The following is a 10,922-nucleotide window of genomic DNA, read 5'->3' as shown; positions in this document are numbered from 1 at the left end:
ATACCTTGAGATCAGTTAACAACTTTGAAATAGATATGTCATATATAAACTATGAAGAGAGACTCAAGTTAGCCTGTGTTTTACTCTTTAACACAAGAAGAATCAAATCACGTATGAATCTGTCATTAAAAGAATCATAATTCAGAGCACGCACTAGGAAATGGTTGCACAAGTTAGCGGATCTCCCAAAGTCACAAACAAGGAATTCTCCGAACAGCAAATATGAGGAAAAAATAAAAGAATACTTCACCAAGACATTATTATGGCCATCAACCTTGAGCTGCTTATTTGTGTCGTGATGAAGGGCAGCGACATTTCCCTATCAAGCAGGACAATGCCCTAGAGACTGACCATCTATACATATGATCAGCGCCCAAGCCCCCTCTCCATCTAAGCTAGGACCAATGGCTGCTGATGACTCACCAGATAGACCTATAGGCTTCCCCAAGCCCCATTCTTAGCTCACAAGGATGGTGAGGTTGCACCGACCAAAGAAACTATCTAGTTATTCAAGAATGTAAATTTTCTGGTTTCTGAACATCCAATTGCTATTTTTGTTTTTTTACCTCCGCCGACGAAGTTGGGAGGAGGTTATGTTTTCACCCCTGTTTGTCTGTTTGTGAACAACTTTCTGGCGACAATTTTACTCATAGAGTAGTTTAACTTTCAGGGATCCGTTATTATTATTAATATTACTATTATTATTTTTATTATTATTATTACTAGCCAAGCTACAACCTAGTTGGAAGTGACTCCATTTAGAAAGTCCTAGGTCAACGGTCAAGGTCAAGGTCAAATTCGAGCAAAAGGTCGACAAAATTAGCCCCTAACCTTAACCCCAACTTCGCAAATGATTGACACACAGACTTCAAATACGCCTACGCTCTAAATGCATTCTGGGAAAGGCAAGCTGGTTTCCAGAATTAAGATGCCACGGCGGAGGTCTGCACTCTCAGAGTGTTTTTTCTAGTTTTCTATTTCAATTGCACTCTGAGAATCGAGGCTTATTTAAGAATGTAAAGGTCACCCGAGTATGGCAGAGACAGGGGAGAGGGCAATGCCCTAAAGACTGCCCATATATACGTATGATCAGCGCCCAAGCTAGGACCTTCTGCAGGTAGACCCATAGGTTCTCCACAACCCTCCTCCCTTACTCACAAGGATGGTGTGGTTGCAGACACTACTAGAAACTATCGAGCTTTAGCGGGTCTCGAAACCCATTCCAACAGATCCCCAGGCAGGGACGTTTCCAATAGGCTACCACAATCCCCAGGTAATAATAATAACAATCGCGTTTTTGTTAGTGACGAAACCTGACCAAATGTCTGCAATGCAAAAGAAAAGGAAGAAGTCAGAGAAAAGTATACAGAAGACTTGAGTTGTAAACATGATGCCACACAAAATAGATACACAGGGCAACCTTCTGCATTGATAAGACTCGGCCCATCTCCTGTTAAACCCTGTAGGGCACAAGTCATGGCATTTATTAATTCAAGCAACAACAATAATAAAGCATCACATCGTAAACAAAGTTAAACCATGGAAAAAAAAAACGTTCGAAGTCATTTTATTGCTTTGAAAGTCTCACGAAGCAACATTATAATCCAATTTTAGCATTATCAGTCAAAGATAAGGAATAATGATAAAGAGTTGGAAAAAAACCCTTGATTATCTGTCGAGTGTTCAAGTTCAATCTAGTTTCACAGGTTATAGGTTATCAAGGTTACAAAATATTAAAATCAAATGTTTACAGAGGGTTACCATTTCTAAAAATCACAATATAACAAGTGACCGAACTCGGAAAAAATCTCAATCATAAGTTAAGTATTATTAAAAAAAGAAAAAAAATCTCTAAATCAGACATCACCAATTGATTATTGACCAAAAAATGCTTACAAATTACACTGATTACGAAAGACAATAGACCGAGAATCTAATTGCGGTTTCGTGCTGGAGCAGTGATGTGCGAACAAGGTTTACCATAACGTGGTTTGTTCGAGTTAAACAAAGTCTGTACTTGAACGTGGTTTGTTGTGATACAAAGTATAAATTTAATGGCTCATTGTAATACAGACAATTTGTCTACTATTGGGGGGGAGGGGGGCAAAAAGGCTCTACCTTAAAGGGGTTTGTCTTAGTTCAAACAAAATCAGTATTCTAACATTGTTTGCCTAGGAAGTAAACTTTAAATATCCATAAAATTGTACATTTATTTAATGGTTCTTTCCCAACTACAGAATGTATTACTAATCACCCCCCCCCCCAAAAAAAAAGAGAAAAAAAAAACACAACAATTACAACACATTTCCCCAATTTTTTTTTTTTTTTTACAAACAATGAAACTTCTGCCAAATTTATTGGTATTTTAAAAAATACAAGAAAATAATTGCAAAATTCATGAACATTTTTCTCCAAAAAATTCCAAGAAAAACAAATGAGAAAACAATAATATTATTACAACCATTAGTGTTGTTGTACTGTTGTACCCTATTTGAAACTTCCATAAATGGCAAGACAAGTTCGATAGTTTCTTATAGTGTCTGCAACCTTCCCATTCTTTAGAGCTGGAGATGGAGGGCTTGGCAAGCCTACCAGGTAATTCATCATCGGCCATTGCCTGGCCCTCCCTGTTCCCAACTTGATGGACAGGGCGCATCGTCCTGTTCCTTACCTCTGCCATTCATGAGCTACCTTTAAATCAAAATAGCCAAGCAATTGAAAACAAGACAGAAAGAAACAATGGTCACGGTGACCTTAAACGAACGAGGAAAATAAAGGTCAGTTTATGAAGATATGTAATCTACGTGCATTCAGCTATCCTCTGCACACACGTGATTATTCATGTGTACTGATAAATGATCGCCATCAAATATCATTGGACCTCAAATTAGAATGTAATTGTCACACTACCAACGTAGTAACTGTAATACCGCAGGTTACATCATTTATTCAGTCTCTCTTTAACTTACCTAACCTAACATAACCTAACTTAACCTAAGTATTGTGGTTTCAATTTGTATTTGTTTATTCGCTTATCTGTTTACTGTTATTTATCTAGTAGCTTTTCAGCCTATTGTTCATTCTCAATAAAAATCATATAACCTTTGTGTTTATAATAATAATAATAATAATATTAATAATAATAATAATAATAATAATAATCGATTGCACGAGAACAAAACATCATAATGGAGACAGAGAAAAAGACAGTACAAGGACTTACAAGGATTTTGGATGTCTCAAAGACTTTTTAGTCCATACGCAGAGATTCCATTTGTTCTTTGTCAGAGCGATTTAGTTTAAGCATTTAGAGAGTTCTTATGATCTTGTCTAACTTATTCTTGAACTCGTTTCCCGTGATACTGTTTAATACATCCGCTGGAAGTTTATTCCAAGTATTTGCTATTTTACTTGTGAAGGAATTGCCACATTGAGTGGCGTTGTATCTTTTCAATTCCAGTTTGTATCCGTTACCTCTGGACTGATTTGTGCTAAGCGTGAATAGATTGTTGTAATCTACATTTGTGATTCCTTCAAGAATTCTGAATGCCTCAATTAACTGTCCACTTATTCGTCGAATTTGTAGATGGTCGAATTTGTAGATCAAATAAGTTCAAACTTTCCATAGTATTGGAACTAGTTTGGTGGCCCTAGCTAGCTCGTACTACTCCCAGTCTATCTACTGTATATCCCCCTGAATGCTTGAAGCCAAGAATTGGACTCTGCAATCTAGGTGGGCTCTTGCTAGTGATGTGTACAGCTGTAGTACAGTTTCTTTGTTTCTTTATTTGAATTGTCTCTTTATGTAACCTATTAGTTTGTTGAGCTTCCTTTTCAGCTTTTATGCTCTGTTTGGTGAACTTCCAACCCTTACAGATCTTGCTCCTGGTACACATTTTCTATTTCATTACCCCGCCGTGAGTAATCTGATTGTGGGTAACTATAACCTATGTGCACGACTTTACATTTCCCACAGTTGAAAAATATTTGCCATTTTCTGGACTATTCCCCTGGCTTCATTAGAGCCTCTCTTAAGGCTTTTATACCTAGTTTAGTATCGTCGGCAAATTTGGCTATTCTAATAGTTAATCTTAAATCTATGTCGTTGATGTAGATCAGAATTAGCAATGGGCCAAGGACGGATCCTTGGAGGAGAGAGAGAGAGAGAGAGAGAGAGAGAGAGAGAGAGAGAGAGAGAGAGAGAGAGAGAGAGAGAGAGAGAGAGAGAGAGGAATAATATCTGTCTATACATGATGACCTGATATCTTGAGATGAGCTGAGTCGGATGCTGATGTCGGCAACTGGTTGCAGCCGCAAGAGAACACCTGCACGAGAGAGAGAGAGAGAGAGAGAGAGAGAGAGAGAGAGAGAGAGAGAGAGAGAGAGATGACCAGGTCTAGGAACGAGTCACCACACAAATATTTGTCAATGTTCTATACTCGAAGCACATTTCATTTGGACTACGCAATCCAGTATGACTCAGATATTGGTGATAGCTCGTGGCAAAAAAACAGGCAAAGGGGAGCAAGGGAGAGCGAGAGGGAGAGAGGGGAGAGGGGGGGGGGGGAGGGGTACTATCTATTCAAATAATCACAACACGCAATGATCTTGATATTGGAAATTAATTTCATCGGCAAGGATAAAAATGATACAGTATATAGACACTGTATACAAATATGTGACATAACTGATATTTTAACGTCGGGTTACAATATAAATGACATTCATGACAATGTTTGACATATATCCAACGAGAATCAAAGGAACTAATACACTAAATAAGAAATTACAAAGTCCGAAAAAGCAGGATGGTATAAGGCCAAGGGCTCTAACAGGGAAAAATAACTTGGTGAGGAAAGTAAATACGGAAAAAGATAGAATAGTTTGTCCGAGAATTCTAACTAACAAGAGACAGTGGAAGTATATGGTACAAAGACTATGTCACTACCCAAGACCAGAGAAAAATGGTTTGATTTTGGAGTGTCCTTGAAAAGCTGCTTACCATAGCTAAAGTCTCTTCTACCCTTACCAAGAGGAAAGTAGCCACTGAACAATTCCAGTGTAGTAGTTAATCCCTTAGGTGAAGAAGAATTGTTTTGTAATCTCAGTGTTGTTAGGTGACTATGGAAAGAGGAGACTGTGGAAAAAAAAAAAATAAGTCACTGAAAGACGTCAAAGAAACCAGAGAAAACTGATAAATGCTTCTATTTTGATAGTCATGGCTTCTCTACCATGAAGCTAAATACTACACAATATTCTAGAAGCTTTATTCCAGATGGGATCAGGTTGTGGAATGATCTTTCTAATCGGGTAATATATTTGGTAGGACTTCAATATATCAAACTTACACCAAATGTTTTTATATGGAACAGGCTGACATAAGTCCTTTTGTAGTTTTTATATGAAAGATTTGTTTTAATGTTCTTACTGTTCTTAAATTATTTTATTTTAATTATTCATTACTTCTCGCACAGTTTATTTATTTCAGTATTTCCTATCCTTACTGGGCTATTCTTCCTTGTTGGAGCCCTTGGGCTTATAGCATCCTGCTTTTCCCTCTAGGGCTGTAGCTTAGCTTAACTTAGCTAATAATAATAATAATAATAATAATAATAATAATAATAATAATAATAATAACATGAAGCCCTGAAGACGTATAATGGCAGAACGAATTTACAGAAACACCTTTACTTTGCATAAATCAAAAACAGTTTGGCTTGAAAAGGTAATAATGATAATCCTAATCTGTTTAATGATAAAGAATCTTTGGATAAAAATGAATATTTTTGATAAATGGGTATCAGGTTCCCCTTGTGGCCTTGGAGTTCGAGAGAGAGAGAGAGAGAGAGAGAGAGAGAGAGAGAGAGAGAGAGAGAGAGATTAAATTAAGATTCATCTCAAACACAGCGATGTTGGTTTTAATAATACAGTTATGTCTTTTAAAATTCATTAAAACAGTCAATACTAAGATCAAACTTTATTCACTTAGCTTACTACTGTCAAGTCAATTATTTAATCAAATAATATTCAACCGATAAGATAAACACCAGTGAAATAATTACAAACATATTTGCATGAATATCTAAAATAAAATATGTCAACTTCCGTTATAAAAATGTGCAAAAAAAAAAAAGTAGAGGAAAAAAACCTCATTGTAAGAGAAAAGAGGGAATGAGTACAGCTGGCTTCATTCATTCTGGTACACTAGGTGAAGCTAGGGAGACGTGTGACCTCTCTACATTGTAGCAGGTAACGCTGAGTTACGCAAAATAAAAACCGCTAGAGCGTTATGGAGTCCTTTGACTGGGCAGACATTACTAAAGTACATTGGACATTTTCTCTGGTTAATGTTCATTTTCCGTTTGCCTACACACACACCCAATAGTCTGGCCTATTCTTTACAGATTCTTCTCTATCCTCATACTCTTCACAATACTGAGATTACCAAACAATTCTTCACTTAAGGAGTTACTGCACTGTAAATTTTTCAGTGGCCACTTTCCTCTTGGTAAGGGTAGAAGAGACTCTTTAGCTATGCTAAGCGGCTCTTCTAGGAGAAGAACACTCCAAAATTAAGCCATTGTTCTCTAGTTTGTATAGTGCCATTGCCTCTGTACCATGGTCTTCCACAGTCTTGGTTTAAAGGTCTCTTGCTCGAGGGTACACTCAGGCACTATTGAATCTTATTTCTCTTCCTCTTGTTTTGTTAAAGTTTTTATAGTTTATATAGGAGATATTTATTTTAATGTTACTCTTCTTAAAACCTTTCATTTTCCCTTGTTTCCTTTCTTCACTGGGCTATTTTCCCCGTTGGAGCCCCTGAGCTTATGGCATCCTGCTTTTCCAACTAGGGTTGTAGCTTAGCAAATAATAATAATAATAATAATAATAATAATAATAATAATAATAATAGTAGTAGTAGTAGTAACGCTGCCTGTAAAACGAAGTCGCTGAGCTTGTAAACATGAGATCAATAAAATTTTTATAAGTTATACGAAGTGCTGTATATAAAAAGAATATTGTTATTTGCTTAACATCGCTTTGTAATATTAATAAAAATGATTTCGATCCCATGTTTACAAGCTCAGGTAGCGTTACCACAGTTTCTCTTTTGCTAAACACAACATTATTGCTACAATGTAAAACTGTTGACGTCTCCTTAGCTTCCCGTGAGGGGTACCGGAATTAACAGAGCCAACTGTACCACCGAGCTTTATAACAAGGCAATGAGGACCTCAGTCCTTAATATAAATATAAATAATATTTAAAAAGTCTTGAAAGTCTAATATAAGCGACATTGCATCGCATTGAACAAAAAAGAATTGTGTAATTCTGGTGTTAAAATTGAACCTCAAGAACATATGTGGCTATTCTGAGAATATTTAATCATATCAAAATGATCTGAGGGCATATTAAGGACATTTTCTATTTCAAAAACATCTGCGGTTTAATGGGAAATAATGGCAGAGTAAAGTTTCGATATACAGTCATCTATTGAGCGTTTTAACACAGTTGGTTAACCTAAGTATGTATAAATACATACACCACCATCAACAAAATTGCTTTAGTATTTAACCAAATATTCACGGATTAATGGGTCGATATATCTTACACGTTGACATATGCACTAGGAATAAAATAACAACCTAATTCATTCAAAACTTCAAGCGATTGCTAACGAATTGAATAAAAGCAGGCTGTGACCAGATTGAGGAATGGTCTCCGTAATATGGCAGTTGAATCGTTGGAACTTCAGGCTGACATAAGTCTCTCTTTTTGGTTTAGATATGACAGATCTGTTTTCAAGCCAATACTGATCTTATGATATATCGTATTCTTTATTCATTACTTTTCATATAGTTTATAGTTTCATTATTAGCTTTCCTCGCAGGGCTGTTTTTTCCGTGTTGGCGCCATTGGGCTTACGTTAAGTATACAGATATCCCATCTTGTGTTGTAGTTTAGTTTATAATAATAATAATCCACCATTGCCCTCTTCCACACAAAACACAAAGGTTCCTCATCTAAATGATAGACACGCCACCCGAGACAGAGACGCAAACACGAGAGAATAATTAACTTCTTGTGATCCATTGCACACACTTCCATTAGCCCGTCCCAACCGAGGCCAGCAAGGAGTACCGTAGATTTCTTTGTCTGTCTGTCTCTTTCTTTATTAGCAACTTTACGGAAAAAAAAAATATAAGACCTTTTCATTTGAAATTTTCAAAAAACACACGAGACCTTCATTTTCATTTGGACCTCATAGGGTCAATGTCAAAGTCACAGTGACCCGAAAGGTCATAATCGATTTTTTACTATAACTCCGTCAAATATTTTCCAATTTACTTAAAACCATGATGGTGATCTTCATTTTCCGGAGACAAAATTACAATTCTGTATATCAATATAGTGAAAATATATAGCTTGCAAGTTTGGCAAGTCCAAAGTTCAAGTGGGTTGAATTTTCAAGGTCACCAATTTTCAGAGGGCTATAATTCTAAAACCAATAAATATAAACACTCTGTTAATATTACTGACAGATCGAAAACCACATATGGGCTATAAAATGCCATCATGACCTTTGACCTTCTGTGACATTAAAAGTTCAAATTGAACATCACCTGATTTCAGCCAATTCAGATTCACACTCTTTTTACTATTATACCGCAAATCGACTAGAACATTTAGAGCAAACGTATTCTTGAACGTTCACGTACGAGGGGCGGGGCTTTGCCGTGTCTGACACAGCTTGTTTTAGTTGATATTTTGCATTTCTCTTTTGATAATATTTTTGCAAGATTAACTTACCTTTACGTTCAGGATTCTGGAGAATACCAAAACTGACGCTTACCTTCTGAAAATGAGAAAGGAAAATATAAATGTTAGGAAAGTACTCAAGACAATTGCTATTCATTATTATTATTATTATTATTATTATTATTATTATTATTATTATTAATTCCTTCATTATTTACTTACTGAACTACAACCCTAGCTAGGAAAGCAAAATGCTATAAGCCCAAGTCCTCAAACAGGAAAAATAGCTGTGAGGAAAAGGAAATAAGGAAATAAATAAATTACAAGACAAATAATGAATTAAAACATTTTAAGAATATTTGAAGCAAACATATCAAATGTTATTCATTAATAATGATTATTTTGAGGCTTTAAGTTATTCAAGTATTATTATTATTATTATTATTATTATTATTATTATTACAAAAATAAAAAATCACTTACACTTGTTTTATCTGTAAAATAGTCATATAAAAACAAGATTTAAACATAACACAGCAGCAGGGAAAATTACTTACGAATAGGATAATGACGCAATACTATTGTATATAATACAATTTCAGTACTTTATTAAACAATTAATACTATTAAATACGGCCTAATAGTCCTACTCTAAGTTGCTCAATTAACCGTTTACCCGAATAGCAGATGGATCTATGAGTCTAGAGATACGAACAGAAAAGTATTCTTGAACTCTAAATCACAACAAATGTTGTGGCAGCCGACTTCAGACGTCCCTGCCTGGCGATATACCAGACGGGAGTTCGAGTCCCGTTCAAGCTCGATAGTTTCTAGCAGTGTCTGCAACCTCACCATACTTGTGAGCAAGGAATGTAGGGGGATCCTATAGGTCTATCTGCTGAGTCATCAGCAGCCATTGTCTGGCCCTCCCTGGTCATAGCAGGATGGAGAGAGGGTTTGGGCGCTGATCATATTTAAAGGTTTAATAGCCGGTTTGGGCGCTGATCTTATTTAAAGGTTTGATAACCGATCATGAATGGCAGAGGCAAGGGACAGTGACATTGCCCTAGCTACCAGGATAATGCCCTAGGAATAGAGCCTGATCATATATACATATTATCAGCGCCCAAGGCCCTCTCCACACAAGCTAGGACCAGGGAGAGGCAGGTAAAGGCTCCTGATGACTCAGCAGGTAGACCTAAAGGCTCCCCCAAACTACAAGCTAGGACCAGGGAGAGGCAGGTAAAGGCTCCTGATGACTTAGCAGGTAGACCTATAGGCTCCCCCAAACCCCCTATCCTTAGTTCACAAGGATGGTGAGGTTACAGACACTATAAGATACCATCAAGCGTGATCAGGTCTCGAACCGCGGCCCAGTAGATAGCCAGGTATGGACTTATCCAAGAGACCACCACACCCGTTTAATGAATAGTCCCTTAAATGCTCCTCAGAGCATAAATGCACGTTCAGAATAATCACATGGAGGAGAATTAAGTTGATTTGCTTGTCAATAACACAGAATAGAACGAAAATAAGAAACAGCCACGGAAGCAGAGAATAGAAACTTGAGAAAAAAAATATTTCTTTATACTTCATCCTCAGGTGTTTCTTATCTCTTCCCCAAACTCCATCCCTTCGACTCACTCAGCCTCCTGCATCTTTCCTCCCTACAACCCAGTCTCTTTCCAATATTACCGTTATCATCCAATAATTTCCTGACCTGAACAATAGTACTAATACATAAATGCATATACACACCACCTCAAACACACACACTATATATATATATATATATATATAGAGAGAGAGAGAGAGAGAGAGAGAGAGAGAGAGAGAGAGAGAGAGAGAGAGAGAGAGAGAGAGAGAGAGAGAGAGAGAGAGGCCTCAATGGATTCACACCATATGTATCTTTCCTGTGCCACCTCTCTAAGCTCCACCCAATTTTCAGATCCAACTTCCCTTCGCATTGTCATCAGCCACGGTTCTTCTGGTTTACCACGTCCACTCCTGCCCAGCAGCTTCCATTCAGGTACATCCTGGACTAACTCATCTAACCCTGCTTGAAATAGGCCCCATCCATCTCTATCTTAATAATCTAACTATATTATTCACATTGGGCAAGTCTGTCATCTCATGAATTGCCGCATTTGTCATATGCTGCT

Source organism: Palaemon carinicauda, chromosome 38 (assembly GCF_036898095.1).
Source record: "Palaemon carinicauda isolate YSFRI2023 chromosome 38, ASM3689809v2, whole genome shotgun sequence".
Lineage (NCBI taxonomy): Eukaryota > Metazoa > Arthropoda > Malacostraca > Decapoda > Palaemonidae > Palaemon > Palaemon carinicauda.
The sequence above is the reverse complement of the archived record's forward strand: the minus strand, read 5'-3'. Positions refer to the sequence as shown.